This window comes from Delphinapterus leucas, chromosome 5 (assembly GCF_059928025.1).
Source record: "Delphinapterus leucas isolate spDelLeu-1000000601 "Yukka" chromosome 5, BTC_Dleu_Yukka2, whole genome shotgun sequence".
Taxonomy (NCBI): Eukaryota; Metazoa; Chordata; class Mammalia; order Artiodactyla; family Monodontidae; genus Delphinapterus; species Delphinapterus leucas.
In genome coordinates this window covers 92,478,382-92,499,495 of record NC_143133.1, presented here as the reverse complement: position 1 = coordinate 92,499,495, position 21,114 = coordinate 92,478,382, and the positions used below count along the sequence as shown (strand labels likewise).

At 43.0% G+C, this 21,114-nt stretch overlaps 1 protein-coding gene across 1 annotated transcript in view; it reads right to left on the bottom strand.

Annotated features, from left to right (window-relative positions):
- The window catches only part of FRAS1 (Fraser extracellular matrix complex subunit 1), a 466,514-nt gene that overhangs the window by 324,906 nt on the left and 120,494 nt on the right, over positions 1 to 21,114 (bottom strand). The window lies entirely within an intron of this gene.

Below are 21,114 nucleotides of genomic sequence, written 5' to 3'. Positions count from 1 at the left end.
TCTGTCAACTGAACCTCAATAAAGTTGGGAGGAAAAAAGACTGTCCCACGCTCTTTTGCAGCTGGGTGTGTTCATGCAACCATGTTTAAGCCGATGACAAGTCAATGGAATAATATGTATAACCTAAGGGTCATGTCCAAGTGGAAAGAACTTGGAGAGAAGATGGAAGGAAGAGAAGCATGTCCCCCTTCTGCCCTTTCCCTGGGGATACAGATGTGTAGGTAAGTCTTCGTGACCATACAACACTTGGGGGACAATAGATCAACACACTAGAAAAGGCCTGGGTCCCCCAAAACTGTGAAGCCACATGCTAGTCCCTGTAGGCTACTCAGATATCCCCTTGCAGGATGGAAGTACTCATTTCTCAGCTGCCAGAAGTGCTGACTGAAAATTGCCTTTGGCTGAAGGGAGCTGCCTCCCATTCCCCTGCCATGGGTAGCCTGCATTCAGTGACTGGTCCATAAGGAGGTGCAAACCCTGGCCTCCTGGCCTAGATGCATGACCAAGTCTGAAGAGCCGTCCCAACTCCAGAACTCCCCGTGCAATCAGCTGAGGTCTCTGTTGGTGACCGTGTCACAGGGCAACTTCTCCCTGTGCTCATTTTGGCTTCCCTCACACTCCCAGGTGTTTTTCCCAAGAGCACTCCCCAACACAACACCTGCACACCAATTTCCACCCCAGAATCTACTTCTCAGGGAACCCAACCTTAGTCAATAAGCCACTGTTATTTGCTCTGTCAGTGCAAGTAGGATCTATATTTCAACTAACTCAAGTACCTATTATGTGCTGAGCTCAGAGCTAGAAATCCTAAGTTAAGACATCACACCTTTGAGCTCAGGAGCATGTAAAATGTGGTGCAATGAACAGCACTGCAAATAAGGAGAAAATTAAGTACAGCTTCCGAGAGTTGACTAGCCCTGGTCTTATAAATATCACCAGGTTGCCCCACACCACTTTCAAGGAAGAAAAAAATCAATCTTGTTCCCAGTCTCAACATCCTTGCACTCTCATTCCCTAGTTTCCTTAGGACGGACCTCTAATTCCTTTCTTTAGACGACCTGTTCAGACTTCCTTCCTTGAATGACAAGCCTCACCCTTTCTCAAGCTCCTTTGATGAAAGTTCGCTCTTGGTTTGGCGAAAGAGCCCACATGCATAGCCCACAGCTCCAGGTTAGAGGCACAACCTCAGGCCTAGAGGAAGGGACGTAAGCATAAGGGCACTGATACTGAGAGGAAGGTTCTTCACAGAGAAGGTAACATTTAGTCAAGACTTGAAGGATGGATAAGAATTTGAGAAGGTGACAATTTTCAAATTTTACGCACTTAGCCAATATTCACTGCAGAATTATTCACAACAGCCAAAATGTGGAACAACCCAAGTGTCCATCAACAGATGAATGGAAAAACAAAATACGGTATATCCATACAATGGGGTATCATTTAGCCATAAAAAGAAATGAGGTTCTGATACATGCTACAACATGGAAGAACTCTGAAGACATTATGCTTAGTCAAATTAGCCAGACACAAAAGACAAACATTGTATGACTCCACTTATATAAAATATCTACAAAAGGAAAATTCATAGAGACAGCAGATTAGAGGTTACCAGGGACTGGGGGAGGGGAGACTGGGGAGTGACTGCTTAATGGTTATAGAGGCTCTGTTTGGGGTGACGAAAAGTTTTGGAGGGCTTCCCTGGTGGCGCAGTGGTTGAGAGTCTGCCTGCCGATGCCGGGGACACGGGTTCGTGCCCCGGTCTGGGAAGATCCCACGTGCCGCGGAGCGGCTGGGCCCGTGAGCCATGGCCGCTGAGCCTGCGCGTCTGGAGCCTGTGCTCCGCAACAGGAGAGGCCACAACAGTGAGAGGCCTGCGTACCGCAAAAAAAAAAAAAGTTTTGGAAATAAATAATGGCGATAATTGCACATTGTGAATATAATTAATGCCACTGAATTATACAACTTAAAAATGGTTAAAATGGCAAATTTTATGTTACATGTATTTTACCACAATAAAAAATAATTTCAAAAAAAATTGCTTAATGTCATGAATTTACTTCAAATTGTTACTTGGACAGTCCAAGACACAATTTGAAACAACTGTGGAACAAGTGTGCGAGCCCCTGGGCCCTGGTGCTGAGTGTCTAAGTGGAGGGCACTTGGAGGGAAGCTAGAAGGGAAACAGGCTTTAGTGAACACATTGCCTCTGTGCAATTTCCCTGCACCTTCTCCATGGCCCCTGTGTGATCATAACGATCATATAAGTTTGAAGCCAGCATATCAGTCACAGGCCACCTTATTTTAAGTGTCAGAATCAGCCTCCTGCCTCCCTGGTTTTTCATTGATAGTATATCCACCTTTGCAAGTGACTTCTTTTCTTCTTTTAATTATTGAAGGACGGCATTCACACAGTAAGGCGCACCAACCTCCAGTGTATGGCTCTATGATTCTTCTTCATCTGGAGACAGCCATGTAACCACCACACAGGTCTAGAGAGAGAACCTTTCCAGCACCCCAGCAGTTTCCTTCATGCCCCTTCCCAGTCTATAACCTACTCCCTCCTGAAATAATTCCAGCTTCTCTAAATATTAATTAATTCTGTCAGGCAATTACTTTCAAGATGAAACTTCTTACTAGAACAAAAGCATCTCAATGGCCACAGCTGCCTTCTTTGACAGCAAGTCCCATCTTATTCTACAGAGAGCCCATAAGGCCCACCACCATATGCATATCAGGATGAGAATGCTTCCATCTCAGTGAGAGGAAAATGCTGTGTACATTGGAAGCTGTGGTCCTCAGAGCGTGTGGACATGGGATGACCATAGGCTCTCCATATTGCATGCCCAGGAAGAAAGCTCCTTATTGCTTTTCCTGAGGCACTGCCACCTAACAGATCCTATGATTTTATAACCCTATGATTTTATAACCTAACAACCGCTGATTTCTGCCAAGAGCTCTCACACCTACAATCCCTTTCCCCTCTCTCTTTCTCAGATGCTGCCACACGAGGCAAACCTATTTCCCACAACTTCAGCATCTTCCTCATAGGCAAGGACAGGACAGAGGCACAGAAGCCATCCCTATGGCCCCAAGTTTTCAGGACATGTAAGTGTCCCTGAGACATAAAGAGCTTGGGGCAGAGGAATGCAAAGCAAAAAGCTGACAGACTCTATGGAAGTCAGGAAAGCCCCAAAATATAACAAATCATAATAACTTCTTCTAGGATGAGCATCTACTTACTGTGTGCCAGGCACTGTATTTGTTGCTGAGGTTCTAAAGTGACCTAGACTCAGGCCTGAAGGAGCCCAGAGGGAGAATAAACAGTAAATTTAAACACAAAACTTATTGCAGTGGATTATTTACATAAAAGGTGATGAGTGCTACAACAGAGGTATGTGTGGCCTAGAATGAGAACCAGAGACCAGGGCCTTCAGCCCAGCTTGAGGGGAGCAGAGGAGGGTTCTGGGAGGCGGTGATGCCTGGATCGAGTCTTGGGGGGGCGGGGGAGGAGGGAAGGAGGAAGAAGAGGCAGTTCCAAGAAGGGGAAGGAGGGGCACATGGAGAGAGAGGCGAGAAGGGGCATGGGTGTGGTGTGTACCACCATCACATAAAGGGCGAGGCCAGGACCAGCAGGAGATGAGGTAGGTGAGTTCAGCAGAGGCCAAGTCAATAGGGTAAAAACGTAGGTGACTCTGTTATGTGAACCCCAAACAGGACACAGTCAGACACTGGGAACTATGGCACAGGGAGTTAGAGGGTGCAGAGGCGTGAGCCGTTCTGGAAAATGCAGGCCTTTGGTCAGCTCGGTTGGGAGGCAGGCCAGCAGTAAAGAACATAAATGAAATTAGCCTCCTTGACTGCTTACCCAGAATCAGATACTCCTTTTAATTAAGAGAAGTTATTTTCAAAGGTCAGTTTCAATGAGTCCTGTTGCTATGACCCTCATAGTACCAAATAAGCATCCAAGGGGATGCTGACAGTTTTAAGGTTCTGTCTTCAGACCCACAGATATGCACAAACCTCAGGGAAAAGAAACCCAGAGGCTGCATTTGTACCTCTATCAAGTCTTCTCCAACTCCCTTATCCCTAACTCTACCCTCCACCCCCAGACCACATTCAACATCCTGAACTCCCACTGCTTTCGCTTCTGCTCCAGGTTTGAGCTCTTGGTTTACTGCCTCTCTTGCCTCTCAGACCCACCACACTCTCCGGGAAACACTCGTTCAAGACATTGGTTTTACTGACTCCTGACTCCAGTGCCTGTCTCTGCCCCTTAGTACACGTGCATTAAATAACTACCGAATGAATTAATCTGCTAAGCACATACTATGTGTCAGCCCTGGGTGGTGACTTATGTTCTTCCTTATGGCTCAGTCTCACCCAAAAGCTGAATCTCACACTTGGCCCTGGACACCTTCTCTTGAACTAGTCAAGAGGTTGGGTGCTCTCCAACCCACCCCAGTCTGGCTTGTCACAGAGTGGCTGATATCTCCAAAAGGGAGTGAAAATAAAGACCACAAGAGATGGTTTTCTAGGAGTTGCCTAGCAGCTAAGTATTTTGAAAAAAGAAAAGGAGGAGCCTATGAGAGAGCATGACAGAGAGAGTCTACATTAAAAGGATCTGTCTTTGTGTCTCCTTCCCCAGTATATTCTACTAGAAGGCAGGATCTATAGCTAGATCATCTTTATGTGTCCAATTCCTGGTACAGTGAGAAGCTCATCATAGTAGATGGTCAGTGCTTGCTGAATTTAACACACCATCATTAGAGGGATATACCTGTGAATTGAATCAGAACACTTGGGTCAGTCAATTGGGATAACATTTGAAGTAATTAATCAGTAGAGGAGACATACAGATAAAGTCTTACATGTTTCCCTCTTCTCCAGAAGATAACCCCCTTTCTTTGATGATGCATTCCTTTCTGCATATAAAATCCCTGGGATTAAAGCTTATCTTAATTTCTTCGGAAACTCCCTAAGTCTACTAGCTGAAAACAGTGAAACATTCTTGTCAGCAATACATTTGCAAAAGCAGTATCTCCTCTTAGAACACATTTTTTTTTTTCCTTGCAGAGGGATGATTTCATCTATTTGATGTTGAATCGTACTTGTTTCAATTTCAGAAGGTGGCATCTTCTGACCTTCATTTCTGAAGACATCTCCTATTTGGGACATTTATCCCCAGTCTCTGTATTGTACAGAGCAAAGAACAGTAGACCAGATTCTAGGTAGTATCCAGTGTACCTTGGGCAAAACATCTATCTTCTCTGGCCCTATTTTCTTCACGTTTGAATGAGAAACCCATTAGACCACATGGTTTCTCCAATGGCTTCTGATCCCGAGATAATTTCCTACTAAGGTGGAAATGACTGATGACAGAGAGTTGCTCAAACCATGGGGCCTGGGGAAAGAGGCATGGTGATGCAAGTACTAACACATAAAGAGGGAAAGAGGAGCTACTCGTGGGCAAGAGTAGGGGAGACTTCAGAAAAGGAGGCCAGAGACTCTAGTCCTGGCAGAAAACAGATGGCTCAGTCCAACAGGTGCACGGAGGAAAGGGTAAGACAGAGACCATGGATAACGGTGTAGACAAAGTATAGGGAATCCCAGGCAACAGCAGGGAGCCAGGGAGGCATTAGTACCACCAGGTCTGAAGGGACACAGGGGAGAACCCAGAAGAACTGTGGCCTTTGGAAGCAGAGGAACCCAGTTAACCACAAGCAACTCACGGGGGTTAGGGGGAAGGGGAGCTGGGAGAATGAGTACCCCTACCTCACTCTCCTGCAGCCTTCCCATCTCCTGCCAGGCTCTACTGGTGCTTACACCCAACTGGAAGCCAGAAAGGGAAAGGGCCAATCACTACATGAAGCCTCCAGGGTTGCAGAACAGAGGGGAGCCATAGGTTTGGAGGGGTAAACAAAAAATACCCAACCAAAATACTTTGTGCTACACAGTTTGGTCTCTGTGGCTCTATTCTTTATTTTATTTTATTTTTTTATTTTTATTTTTATTTTTGCAATACGTGGGCCTCTCACTGTTGTGGCCTCTCCCGTTTTGGACCACAGGCTCCGGACGCGCAGGCTCAGCGGCCGTGGCTCAAGGACCCAGCCGCTCCGCGGCATGTGGGATCTTCCTGGACCGGGGCACGAGCCTGCGTCCCCTGCATCGGCAGGCAGACTCTCAACCACTGCGCCACCAGGGAAGCCCTGTGGCTCTATTCTTGAAGATAGTCAGGGGTGATGTATTAGCACCATGAGGAGACCACTGCCAGCCCTCTGCGGTGGTGATCAATGCTGTGATGAGGGGGGAACAAGCTGGGTCGGGGTTAGGAATGCTGGAGCAGGAATGGACTTCCTCCTGCCGTTCCAGAGGAAGAGTAAATAGGGGGAAGGAGGGACAAACTAGGAACTCATAGAAGGCTGAGGGCAGTTCCAAGGGGTTGTCTGAAAACCAAAATCCAGAGACACAAGCCATGAACCACCTGGGAAGCTGGGTACGGCCTCGGGTAAATTCCAGTGAGTGGGTTACTGCTTGTTTTATGGGCCTGCCAGCCACAAGCCCGGCAGTTCCCTCCTGTGTGGAGTCCTAACATCAACACAAGATATCTGCCCAAGAGCCCAAGGAGCTTCTTCCTCAGGGACTCCGATACTTAGATCCTCAGCCATTCTGAGGGTGGAAATGTTCAGGTGAGTGGAGTTACACATGCCTGAGGTGCAGTGGAGAGAACTGTCATACATCAAAATCTCATTCATTCATGAGCGACACTGATCGGATGTGAGGTACCCCAGACTAGGTCTGAGGATAAACAAAACTGCAGGGAAAGAGCTCCTGAAGAGACCGAAGTCTATGCAGTGCTTTAGGGGCGATGATGTGCGTGTGAATAATAATAATATTATGCAAACAATTCATTTTTCTCTGTCTGAGGGGACCTAAATGAGGCAATGCTTTTCCTTCAAACGACGGTTCTACATTGTACGGACCTGGGAAAAACCACAGAATGCCTACTCTTTTAGCCTTGCTTACTGTGAAGTCTTGTTACAGTGAGCGTGTTGTTACTTTCATCATAACTTATAAATGTAGAAAAGTTTAATATAAGTAAATCTGCAATGCATTTTTTCAAACACACAGTTATACAAATAAAAACTTTCATCGATGAAGGCATATATATCTAAGAGCCTGACTCGGGAAGGTTTGACGCTGCATTTGCCCCGTGCCGTCACACGCCCTGCACAGGCCCTTGAATGTGGACAGAGCACTGGTTTGGAAGGATTTATAACTGCCTGGACTCTCAGTGTGGAGTCTTGAGGCCTGAATTCTTTTCAAATTGCTCCTTGTAACTCTGCTAATCACTTTAGCTCCCTGAACTACAACTTCTTGACAAACAAAATAACAATATGTGCCTCATAGGCTGCTGCCAGGATTATAGAAGCTGCCAGAAGCAAGTGTGTAACATCGCTACAGCTCCCTCCTCCCCTTTAAAAACATAGGAATCTTTACGTTAGCATTTCCACATTCCTTCTTAAATGCGTAGATGTATGTCCCACCTAAATGGAAAAAATATGCTTTAAAAGCCTCCCTATATCTCTAGCCCTAAACTCCTCATGAACTTTTATTTATTTTATCGGAGACAGCAGTCTAAAAAGGTAAACAAATGTTATAATCTGGCTCAGGTTTGGGAGAAGTAGAATCATTTTGGCAAGTTTGATTTCTGCTGCATTCTTGTCCTCCCTGGATTAGTCTCCAAAAGAAAAAGGTGTTTTTTTTTTTTAATTTATTATTTATTATTTATTTTTGGCTGTGTTGGGTCTTCGCTTCTGTGCGAGGGCTTTCTCTAGTTGTGGCAAGCGGGGGCCACTCTTCATCACGGTGCGCGGGCCTCTCACTATCGCGGCCTCTCTTGTCGCGGAGCACAGGCTCCAGACGCGCAGGCTCACTAATTGTGGCTCACGGGCCCAGTTGCTCCGCGGCATGTGGGACCTTCCCAGACCAAGGCTCGAACCCGTGTCCCCTGCATTGGCAGGCAGATTCTCAACCACTGCGCCACCGGGGAAGCCCCGAAAAAGGTTTTAATTGAGGTAATTTATGGCATTCCATTTCCTTTCCAGACTTTGCATTCGATGAGCAGGGATTGGATTTCAAGGCTTGATGGCTGTGTTCGGAGAAAACTCCTTTCATTTCTTAATGAAGGCTTAAAACATCAGAGTATATACTGCAGTTCTGTAGTGATAACTATGTGTTTGGAATGATTTTTAAAAACAACTTTATTCCAACTGGCGCCCATTTCTTCACACCCCCTTCCTCTCCGTAACAAAGTCAGAGCCGTTCCTGGGCTCCTAGGACTCTGCAATGTCACCATCACAGATGGTAGCGACTGAGAGTTGAGCCATTTTCACAAAGGAGCCAGGAAGTTCCCAGGAGGCCAGAAAGAGGGACAGCGGGTCCCTTGCTCCGTCTACTACCCCCATTAGACTGGAAGTCAGGAGACCTGGACTTCAGTCCCAATTAACTCCTCTGTAAAACAGTTAGACTCGATTTTCCCTGACCCCTTGAAACTACATGATAGTGATCCCAGAAATCAGTTCAGATACTCACATTGGTTTTTTTCTTTTTTTTTTTTGAGTATAGTGGCTTTACAATGCTGTGTTAGTTTCGGCTGTACAACGAAGTGAATCAGCTATACGTATACATATATACCCTCCCTCTTGGTTCTTGAAAATCAATCAAATGGCGCTAAATCTCTCCGATAATTATGTCTGGAAAGGGGAGCGCTTTATTTTAACTTACTTTATTATTTAGGGAACAATTATCTTAATCTACTGCGATTTCTGTATGAATGGAGATCAGCCATATTTACTTCGGAAAAACATCGCTCATTTTGTCTTAGGCAAAATGAAAGTCTTTTCCTGAGAGCTCTACACCATGGCTGCATAGCAGTACTCCATCATAGAGATGTTTAGGTAATCCATATACCCATACGCAGTGGATTCTCATTATTCATGGTAGTTATGTTCTATAAAGTCTCCAGAACACTGAATTAGTAAATACTAAGCCATTGTTCCAAGAGTAAATACAAGGCAGGTTTCCTGCAGCCTCTGGTCACAACATTTTCATCAACCAATCAATACATAACCTTACCTTACATGTTTCTGTTTAAAGACACCTTATTTAATATACATTGTTTATTCATTAACATTGAACTCACAGTCAACAGCACTATATATAATAAATGCCTGAATGAAACTTATCTAACACATGGATTTTCTCCGTAAGGCACATCACCTCCTTCCTGCTTAGGAAACTAGACTGTACTTCAGCACGATGCTGGGAGGCCACTTTAAACAAAGTGAAATCACCACCAAAAGCACAAAGATGTGAAAAAACATGGTACTAAACAGATTGCCAAAAGGATGCTTGTTTACAGCATGAGAAGTGAAATAAGAAGGGAGATCATCATCTTGTTTGACTTCAGCTAGGAACATGTACGTCAAGGAGCTAGAACTTTCCGCCACTCTGCTCATGCCTCGAATAACCACAAAAGTGCCAAGAGTATTGATTTGGGGGTTATAAATAAATGTTAGTGAGTAGGTGAATTCACAAATATGGAATACACAAATAATGAGGACCGACTGTACTACATCTTGTAGGAAACACGTCCAACCCCCTTATCCCTTAGGCACCTCTAAGTCGTTCCCTGGTCCACTGTGAGGTCTCCCAATTCCTAAGGTCCAGAAGCACTGACCCTGTTTCACCACATATTATTGCCCAGCAATTGTGCAGCAAAATTCCTAGCTGCCAGAGAGGAAGCACTTGGCTCATGTTTGTTAAATTAATCTAACCAGTCTGGCTAACCCTAAAGGAAGCTGTAGTCATTCCTCCCTGAAATCAGTGTTACAAAACAATTCTATATTATTTCCAATACCCAAAGTACCAAACCTCATTCATCTAAAAGAATGGCAGCCCAGAATGAAGAAATAATGTATCCCAGTGAAATAAAATGACATCTACCTCCAACCCCTCAGTTCACCCAGTATCTTCAGGAACTTTCATGCACACAGCTAAGAAAGCCCCCATCACTACCTCAGGCACAGTCAAAGGAGGGGGAGGTGTGAGCTTAAAGAGATGAAAAACCAGAGCAAAGCAAAGCTGCCAAATCACTAGGTTCCAGACACAGAGGCAGTAAAAGCAGCATTGCCCAGGCAGTGATACCCTTGCCTGCAGCAATGTTGCTCAAACTGTGCATCTGAGGAGCTGGACTGACTATTAAAATATGCAAATTCCAGAGAGGCCTTCAAGATGGCAGAGGAGTAAAATGTGGAGATCACCTTCCTCTCCACAAATAGCGCAGAAATACAACTACATGTGGAACAACTCCTACAGAACACTACTGAACGCTGGCAGAAGAGCTCAGACCTCCCAAAAGGCAAGAAACCCCCCACGTACCTGGGTAGGGTAAAAGAAAAAAGAATAAACAGAGACAAAAGAATAGGGACGGGACCTGCACCAGTGGGAGGGAGCTGTGAAGGAGGAAAGGTTTCCACACACTAGGAAGTCCTTTCGTGGGCGGAGACTGATGGTGGCGGAGGGGGGAAGCTTCGGAGCCGTGGAGGAGAGCGCAGCAACAGGGGTGCGGAGGGCAAAGCGGAGAGATTCCCGCACAGAGGATCGGTGCCGACCGGCACTCACCAGCCCGAGAGGCTTGTCTGCTCACCCGCCGGGGCGGGCGGGGCTGCGAGCTGAGGCTTGGGCTTCGGTCGGAGCGCAGGGAGAGGACTGGGGTTGGCGGCGTGAACACAGCCTGCAGGGGGTTAGTGCGCCACAACTGGCCGGGAGGGAGTCCGGGGAAAAGTCTGGACCTGTCGAAGAGGCAAGAGACTTCTTCTTCCCTCTTTGTTTCCTGGTGCGGGAGGAGAGGGGATTAAGAGTGTTGCTTAAAGGAGCTCCAGAGACGGGCGCGAGCCGCGGCTAACAGCGCGGACCCCAGAGACGGGCATGAGATGCTAAGGCTGCTGCTGCCGCCACCAAGAAGCCTGTGTGCGAGCACAGGTCACTATCCAAACCTCCCCTCTTGGAGCCTGTGCAGCCCACCACTGCCAGGGTCCCGTGATACAGGGACAACTTCCCCGGGAGAACACACGGTGAGCCTCAGGCTTTTGCAACGTCATGCTGGCCTCTGCCTCCACAAGCTCGCCCCACATTCCGTACCCCTCTCTCCCCACAGCCTGAGTGAGCCACAGCCCCCGAATCAGCTGCTCCTTTAACCCCGTCCTGTCTGAGCGAAGAACAGACGCTCTCAGGTGACCTACACGCAGAGGCGGGGCCAAATCCAAAGCTGAACCCCGGGGGCTGTGCGAACAAAGAAGAGAAAGGGAAATCTCTCCCAGCAGCCTCAGCAGCAGCGGATTGAATCTCCACAATCAACTTGATGTACCTGCATCTCTGGAATACCTGAATAGACAACAAATCATCCCAAAATTGAGGCGGAGGACTTTGGGAGCACCTGTAGACTTGGGGTTTGCTTTGTGCGTCTAATTTGTTTCTGGTTTTATGTTTATCTTAGTTTAGTCTTTAGAGTTTATTATCATTGGTAGATTTGTTTATTGATTTGGTTGCTCTCTTCCTTTTTTTAAATATATATATATAGATATTTTTTCCCCTTTTCTCTTTTTGTGAGTGTGTATGTGTATGTGTCTTTGTGTGATTTTGTCTGTATAGCTTTTCTTTTACCATTTGTCCTAGAGATCTGTCTTTCCATTTTTTTGTTTTTGTTTTCTTAGTATAGTTTTTAGCGCTTCTTATCATTGGTGGATTTGTTTTTTGGTTTGGTTGCTCTCTTCTTTCTTCCTTTTTTAAATTACTTTTACATTTTTTTTATTTTTAGTAATTTTTTATTTTAATAACTATTCTGTTTTATTTTATTTTATTTTTTCCTTCTTTCTTTCTTTTTTCTCCTTTTAAATCTGAGCCATGTGGCTGACAGGGTCTTGGTGCTCCAGCCGGGTGTAAGGCCTGTGCCTCTGAGGTGGGAGAGCCAACTTCAGGACATTGGTCTACCAGAGACCTCCCGACTCCATGTAATATCAAATAGCGAAAGTTCTCCCAAAGATCTCCATCTCAACGCTAAGACCCACCTCCACTCAACGACCAGTAAGCTTCAGAGCCGGATATCCCATGCCAAACAACTAGCAAGACAGGAACACAACCCCACCCATTAGCAGAGAGGCTGCCTAAAATCATAATAAGTCCACACACACCCCAAAACACACCACCAGACGTGGACATGCCCACCAGAAAGACAAGATCCAGCCTCATCCACCAGAACACAGGCACTAGTCCCCTCCACCAGGAAGCCTACACAACCCACTGAACCAACTTTAGCCACTGGGGACAGACACCAAAAACAACGGGAATTACGAACCTACAGCCTGCAAAAAGGAGACCCCATACACAGTAAGATAAGCAAAATGAGAAGACAGAAAAACACACAGCAGATGAAGGAGCAATATAAAAGCCTGCCAGACCAAACAAATGAAGAGGAAATAGGCAGTCTACCTGAAAAAGAATTCAGAGTAATGACAGTAAAGATGAACCAAAATCTTGGAAATAGAATGGAGAAAATACAAGAAACGTTTAACAAGGACCTAGAAGAACTAAACAGCAAACAAACAATGATGAACAACACAATAAATGAAATTAAAAATTCTCTAGAAGGAATCAATAGCAGAATAACTGAGGCAGAAGAATGGATAAGTGACCTGGAACATAAAATAGTGAAAATAACTACTGCAGAGCAGAATAAAGAAAAAAGAATGAAAAGAACTGAGGACAGTCTCAGAGCCCTCTAGGACAACATTAAACACAGCAACATTCAAATTATAGGGGTCTCGGAAGAAGAAGAGAAAAAGAAAGGGACTGAGAAAATATTTGAAGAGACTATAGTTGAAAACTTCCCTAATATGGGAAAGGAAATAGCAAATCAAGTCCAGGAAGCACAGAGAGTCCCATACAGGATAAATCCAAGGAGAAACATGCCAAGACATATATTAATCAAACTACCAAAAATTAAATACAAACAAAAAGTATTAAAAGCAGCAAGGGAAAAACAACCAATAACATACAAGGGAATCCCCATAAGATTAACAGCTGATCTTTCAGCAGAAACTCTGCAAGCCAGAAGGGACTGGCAGGACATATTTCAAGTGATGAAAGGGAAAAACCTGCAACCAATATTACTCTACCCAGCAAGGATCTCATTCAGATTGGATGGAGAAATTAAAAGCTTTTCAGACAAGCAAAAGCTAAGAGAATTCAGCACCACCAAACCAGCTTTACAACAAATGCTAAAGGAACTTCTCTAGGCAAGAAACACAAGAGAAGGAAAAGACCTACAATAACAAACCCAAAACAGTTAAGAAAATGGTAATAGGAACACTAACTTAGAAGCAGTTCTAAGAGGAGTTTATAGCAATACAATCCTACCTCAAGAAACAGGAAACATCTCAAATAAACAACCTAAACTTACACCTAAAGCAATTAGAGAAAGAAGAAGAACAACAAAAAAAAAACCAAAGTTAGCAGAAGCAAAGAAATCATAAAGATCAGATCAGAAATAAATGAAAAAGAAATGAAGGAAACAATAGCAAAGATCAATAAACCTTAAGGCTGGTTCTTTGACAAGATAAACAAAATTGATAAACCATTAGCCAGACTCATCAAGAAAAAAAGGGAGAAGACTGAAATCAATAGAATTAGAAATGAAAAAGGAGAAGTAACAACTGACACTGCAGAAATACAAAGGATCATGAGAGATTACTACAAGCAACTATATGCCAATAAAATGGACAACTTGGAAGAAATGGACAAATGCTTAGAAAAGCACAACCTTCCGAGACTGAACCAAGAGGAAAAGGAAAATGTAAACAGACCAATCACAGGCACTGAAATTGAGACAGTGATTAAAAATCTTCCAACAAACAAAAGCTCAGGAGCAGATGGCTTCACAGGCGAATTCTATCAAACATTTAGAGAAGAGCTAACATCTATCCTTCTCAAACTCTTTCAAAATAGAGCATAGAGAGGAACCCTCCCAAACTCATTCTACGAGGCCCCCATCACCCTGATAGCAAAACCAGACAAAGATGTCACAAATAAAGGAAACTACAGGCCAATATCACTGATGAACATAGATGCAAAAATCCTCAACAAAATACTAGCAAACAGAATCCAACAGCACATTAAAAGGATCATACACCATGATCAAGTGGGGTTTATTCCAGGAATGCAAGGATTCTTCAATATACGCAAATCAATCAATGTGATAAACCATATTAACAAATTGAAGGAGAAAAACCATATGATCATCTCAATAGACACAGAAAAAGCTTTCGACAAAGTTCAACATCCATTTATGATAAAAACCCTGCAGAAAGTAGGCATAGAGGGAACTTTCCTCAACAGAATAAAGGCCATATATGACAAACCCACAGCCAACATCATTCTTAATGGTGACAAACTGAAACCATTTTCTCTAAGTCAGGAACAAGAGAAGGTTGCCCACTCTCACTACTATTATTCTACATAGTTTTGGAAGTTTTAGCCACAGCAATCAGAGAAGAAAAAGAAATAAAACGAATCCAAATCAGAAAACAAGAAGTAAAGCTGACACTGTTTGCAGAAGACATGATACTATACATAGAGAATCCTAAAGATGCTACCAGAAAACTACTAGAGCTAATCAATGAATTTGGTAAAGTAGCCAGATACAAAATTAATGCACAGAAATCTCTTGCATTCCTATACACTAATGATGAAAAATCCTAAAGAGAAATTAAGGAAACATTCCCATATACCACTGTAACAAAAAGAATAAAATACCTAGGAATAAACCTACCTAAGGAGACAAAAGACCTGTATGCAGAAAATTATAGGACACTGATGAATGAAATTAAAGATGATAAAAACAGATGGTGAGATATACCATGTTCTTGGACTGGAAGAATCAACATTATGAAAATGACTCTACTACCCAAAGCAATCCACAGATTCAGTGCAATCCCTATCAAACTACCAATGGCATTTTTCACAGAACGAGAACAAAAAATTTCACAATTAATATGAAACACAAAAGACCCCGAATAGCCAAAGCAACCTTGAGAAAGAAAAATAGAGCTGGAGGAATCAGGCTCCCTGACTTTAGACTATACTACAAAGCTACAGTAATCAAGACAGTATGGTACTGGCACAAAAACAGACAGATAGGTCAATGGAACAGGAGGATAGAAAGCCCAGAGATAAACCCACACACATCTAGTCACCTTATTTTTTATAAAGGAGGCAAGAATATATGATGGAGAAAAGACAGCCTCTTCAATAAGTGGTGCTGAGAAAACTGGACAGCTACATGTAAAAGAATGAAATTAGAACACTTCCTAACACTAAACACACAAAAAAACTCAAAATGGATTAAACACCTACATGTAAGGTCAGACACTATCAAACTCTTAGAGGAAAACATAGGCAGAACACTCTATGACATAAGTCACAGCAAGATCCTTTTTGACCCACCTCCTAGAGAAATGGAAATAAAAACAAAATTAAACAAATGGGACCTAATGAAACTTAAAAGCTTTTGCACAGCAAAGGAAACCATAAGCAAGATGAAAAGACAACTCTCAGAATGGGAGAAAATATTTGTAAATGAAGCAACTGACAAAGGATTAATCTCCAAAATTTACAAGTAGCTCATTCAGCTCAATATCAAAAAAACAAACAACCCAATCCAAAAATGGGAAGAAGGCCTAAATAGACATTTCTCCAAAGAAGATATACAGATTACCAACAAACACATGAAAGGATTCTCAATATCACTAATCCTTACAGAAATACAAATCAAAACTACAGTGAGGTATCACCTCACACCAGTCACAATGGCCATCATCAAAAACTCTACAAAGAACAAATGCTGGAGAGGGTGTGGAGAAAAGGGAACCCTCTTGCACTGTCGGTGGGAATGTAAATTGATACAGCCTCTATGGAGAACAGCATGGAGGTTCCTTAAAATACTAAAAATAGAACTACCATACGACCCAGCAATCCCACTCCTGAGCATATACCCTGAGAAAACCATAATTCAAAAAGAGTCATGTACCACAGTGTTCATTGCAGCTCTATTTACAGTAGCCAGGACATGGAAGCAACCTAAGTGTCCATCGACAGATGAATGGATAAAGAAGATGTGGCACATATACACAATGGAATATTAGCCATAAGAAGAAATGAAATTGAATTATTTGTAGTGAGGTGGATGGACCTAGAGTCTGTCATACAGAGTGAAGTAAGTCAGAAAGAGAAAAACAAATACCGTATGCTAACACATATATGGAATCTAAAAAAAAAAAAAAACTGGTTCTGAAGAACGTATGGGCAGGAAAGGAATAAAGACGCAGATGTAGAGAATGCCCTTGAGGACACCAGAGGGGGAAGGGTAAGCTGGGACGAAGTGAGAGAGTGGCAAGGACAAATATACACTACCAAATGTAAAATAGCTATTGGGAAGCAGCCACATAGCACAGGGAGATCAGCTCAGTGCTTTGTGACCACCTAGAGGGGTGGGATAGGGAGGGTGGGAGGGAGATGCAAGAGGGAGGAGATATGGGGATATATGTATATGTATATCTGATTCCCTTTGTTATAAAGCAGAAAGTAACACACCATTTTAAAGCAATAATACTCCAATAAAGATGTTAAAATAATGCAAATTCCATGTTCTACACCAGACCAAATACAACTGAATCTCTAGGGGTAGATCTAGAGACCTGAATTCTAACAAACTCCCTTTGGATGCTCATGCAAATGTATGTTTGGGAGTTGCTGTTTCATTTAGAAAGTGGGTTAATGAAGAGGCACAAGTTTTGGGGTCTTCTGAGAAATCTGGGCCCAAAGGCCCAATCCACTTACTAGCTGGGTAACACCAACCCTCGATTTTCTGTAAGTATGAGGATAATATATTATTTAGTTTACAGGGTTGCTCTGCTGTGACACTGCTGACATTTTGGGCTGGATAACTGTTTTCTGTGAGGGCTTTCCTGGGCAAGTTAGAATGTTTGGCGGCAACCATGACCTCTACCCACTAGATGATAATAGCAACACCTCAGTAATGACAATCAAAGTTATTTCCAGACATTGCCAAATGTCCCCTGGGGAGAGGGGAGCCAAGTCACTGCTGGTTGAGACCCACTCATTTAAAGGACTGTTGGATCTAATAAATGTGACAGGGTCTGACACATGGTAGGCTATCAAAAAATGTTTATTATCTTTCTTCTCCCCCAAATCACAATGAATCCCCAGAGAAGAGAGCTCTGACAATTTTCACGAAGGTCCTCAGTGTTTTTCGTGTTTTCGACACCTCCTTTGTTTCTCACCTGGCTTTATAGTCAGTTAAAATGAGCAGGCATTCGGCTATAAAGTTGACTTGATTTTGTTCTTAATATTACAAATTTTCAGAAGCAATTGGTTGAGTCTTAACTTTACAATTAATGCACATCATATGTAGACGGGTGAATGTGGGGTGAAAGCTCAGAGCCCTTATATCATTCTTAGAATTAATTTGACAACAGGTCCTTCATAGGCTAATTCCACAGCTCTCTTATCAAAGCACTTAAAAGACTGGAGTGCATGGCCCATGGACTTCTCATCCAAAGCAAGATTCTCCATCTGTGAAACAGAGATGTGGGACCAAAGTCTCAAGTTCCTCTAAAATTCCATACACTTTTAAAAATTCTATGATTCCAATTAACTCCTAATACTTTCTTCTAATTCGTCAATAATTTTATACTTTTAGTATTAAAACTTAATAACTATGATATTTTAATATTCACTCAATAAACATTTCATCTAAGTAACAGTTCTTGAGTGTGTACTTCGTGAAAAGCCCAGTCTTCCCACTAACACCAAAAAAAGATAAGACATGGTCTCTGACCTCAAGACGGAGAGGCAGACACATAGACCAAAAGCCAGATAAAAACCAAAATGAAATACGTGCTCTGTGCAAATACAATTAGAGTAAATCTGAGATGGGAAAAAGATGAACAAAAGTTCAAATAGTTACTGACAACTCATTATGTTTGAGAGAAAGAAATGGCTGAAAACGGAACAGTTGGGAAAAAAAGGAAAAGATTCTCACTTGGCCTTCCAGACTTGGGGATAAACAAGGCATGCTGAAAACTGCAAGTTACAACATCCCCATCACTTTTTCATAAGAGGAGACATCTCCCCTTGAAGTACAGACACTGAGTGATGAAAGATAATGACTACAGAGGTAAATACACTGGATCATTAGAAACGGCAATTTGCCAGAAGAGGTTTCATCAAACTGATGCCTCACTGACTTCTTTGGCAGCTACTTGTCTGAAAAAAATAATGTAATTCCAGGGCTATGTAGCAAACTTGGATGTGTTACTTTCTTGAATAGATTGATCACATCAGTATTGCAGCAATCCCTTTATTTAACTTCGAAATAACACAGGAAGAAAGTTGAAAGATTGCCTCCCAGTATGTGTTAGAAGCTAGTCTCTTATTTTCTTTCAGCTGCAGCTTATTCTTTCTCCACTCAAACCTGCTTTGCTTTCATAATAACCAGCAGTGCTGCTTTGGGAGAAATATGTCAGCAACAACAAATGGCAGGGGTGTGGCCTTGTCACTAGCTCCATATTATATGTATATTTAATATGAGGCACAGATTCATGTCTCCCAGAAGGTTATAGTGAATTACTTGTGGTTGAGCACATGTTGTGTCCGAGAAAAGAGCTCTGTTCCTTTTTGGTTAACCTGACATCTATTTAGAGTGGTAACAACCGCAGGAAAAATAAGGTTCTACAAAGGGCTAGAAACCTACTGTCGACAATACTGCTTCATCATTCCAAGTGAAATGCACATTACATCAGCCATAAGATAAGACCAGCTTTCAATTTCTTCACATTGAATGGGCAGAGAGCTGGGGGAGCGGGTGGCAAGGGGGAAGGGAGTGGTTCTTGCTACCTGTGTTTCTATTAAAAAGTTATATTTAACAAATGCAGTGCTATAGACTGAATGTCTGTATCTCCTCAAAATTCACGTTGACACCTAACCCCAAATGTGGGGTGGGCCTCTGGGAGATGATTAGGTCATGAGGTCGAATGGAGTTACTACTTTTATAAAAGAGACCCCAGAGAGCTCCCTCATTCCTTCTTCCATGTGAGGACACAGCAAGAGCCCAGCTGTCTATGAACCAGGAAGCAGGCTCTCACCAGACACTGAATCTGCTGGCACCTTGATATTGGACTTCCCAGCCTCTAGAACTCTGATAAATAAATGTCTGTTGTTTATAAGCCACCCAGTCCGTGGTATTCTATTAGAGCAGCCCCAACAGAATAAGACATACAGAGAGCTCTCTTTGCCTATCCTTTAGGTATCCCCTACCCTATGGTCCCAAATCTCAAGGGAAAAATGCAAGTTGATGGCATTAGGGGGCTTCTCTGACTGTTTGTGTGGTTGTTACTCGCACATCATCATCAGAAGTGACATTTACTGAGTATTTACCACGTGCCAGACACAATTATAATCACTTTTCAAATATTAAATCATCGAAATAGTTTCTGTCTTTCCAACTTCACAGGCCTGATTACATGTGGCACCATCATTGATCCTAATGGACTCCTTTTCTTAATCAAATCAAGAAAGGAGGTGGAAGTCTGGATATCATGCAAGTGCACAGATATTCTCATGGATCTCTTCATGAGGGAATATGAGTTAAGGCCAAAAAAGATAAATTGGCATATTACAAGTACTAGATATTTCAAAATACTAATTAGTTACTTTATTTTGACCATTTTACTGATTTGCTCAGTCCTTAATTTGTAAAAATTGCTTTCATGCTCTGTAGACAAATGCCCTACAGTAGTATCCTCCCCAAAGAATTCATTTTTTTCTCATACAAACAGATCAAAAACAGAAAGCCAAGAAATGTCACCATTCCATGAAAGGACATCAAATGCCCTACAGTAGTATCCTCCCCGAAGAATTCATTTTTTTCTCATACAAACAGATCAAAAACAGAAAGCCAAGAAATGTCACCATTCCATGAAAGGACATCAAGCTAAGGGGACCTACAGAGGTGATCATCTCTGGAGAGACAATCACTCACAGAAGCCACAGTTGTTCTTCAGCTACAAAGATCACATGAGCCACTGCTCTTAAAACCTAAAGTCCCCAAACTAATAGAAGTCATTTATCATTTGCCACTGATTCCCCACTGGTAAAACCAGATTCCTCTGAAATAACAGTGCCAAGAGGAATTGTGAGATTCAACTAGAAAACCAATCCAGCAACAGATATGCCTACCACTGAGTGACAGAAGGTGGGGTACATGAAATACATTTAAAGAAAATTGTCCTTGTCCTCAAGAAAATTTCAATACAGTTGAAAGACGTTAAGATATTGAAATAATTTTAAGGTATTTTAGCAGCAAGCTAGGTACCAGAAAAAATGGCAAAGAGCATCCCAAGTGAACACTGGCCTATCAATTTCCTTCACTCTTCCTTTCATTTTCTTATTTGTTTGGCTTCTTCCCAAAGCAAGGCCTAACACAAGGTCAAGGACTCAGGGAAAAGGTAATTCATTTGGAAGATGTCCCACAAAGCATGAGTGAGTGGGAGGGAAGAGTGACACAAAGACAGAGGAAAAGCCAATATGAAGATGTGTTATAAAGATCATGGTCAACTGGGGCTGACAGTGGGACCTCTAAGAGGCTAAGAAAATGCTTCCCAGAATGTTCGTCTGCAGGGCAGAAGGCTGGGACTATTGGTTGAGAATTTTCAGGGGGCATAAACTCCATGATACTTACATGCTGCACTTGCCTGCTGCTGGCCAAGCTGACTCCAGTGGTCTGAAAACGTCCTGAGATAGAAGATGAAAAGAGGCTGCCTGATAATTCAGGTGAGGCACTGGTAGTGCGAGTCTGAGCTTGCATGGACCTATGACACATCCAACCCCCAAAAGAAGCAGCTGAAAGCAGAGATGGGTGGAGGAGATGTGATGCAAAGCCTCAAAAGCACCTGCTACCCCGTCCTGCTCTAAAAGTGC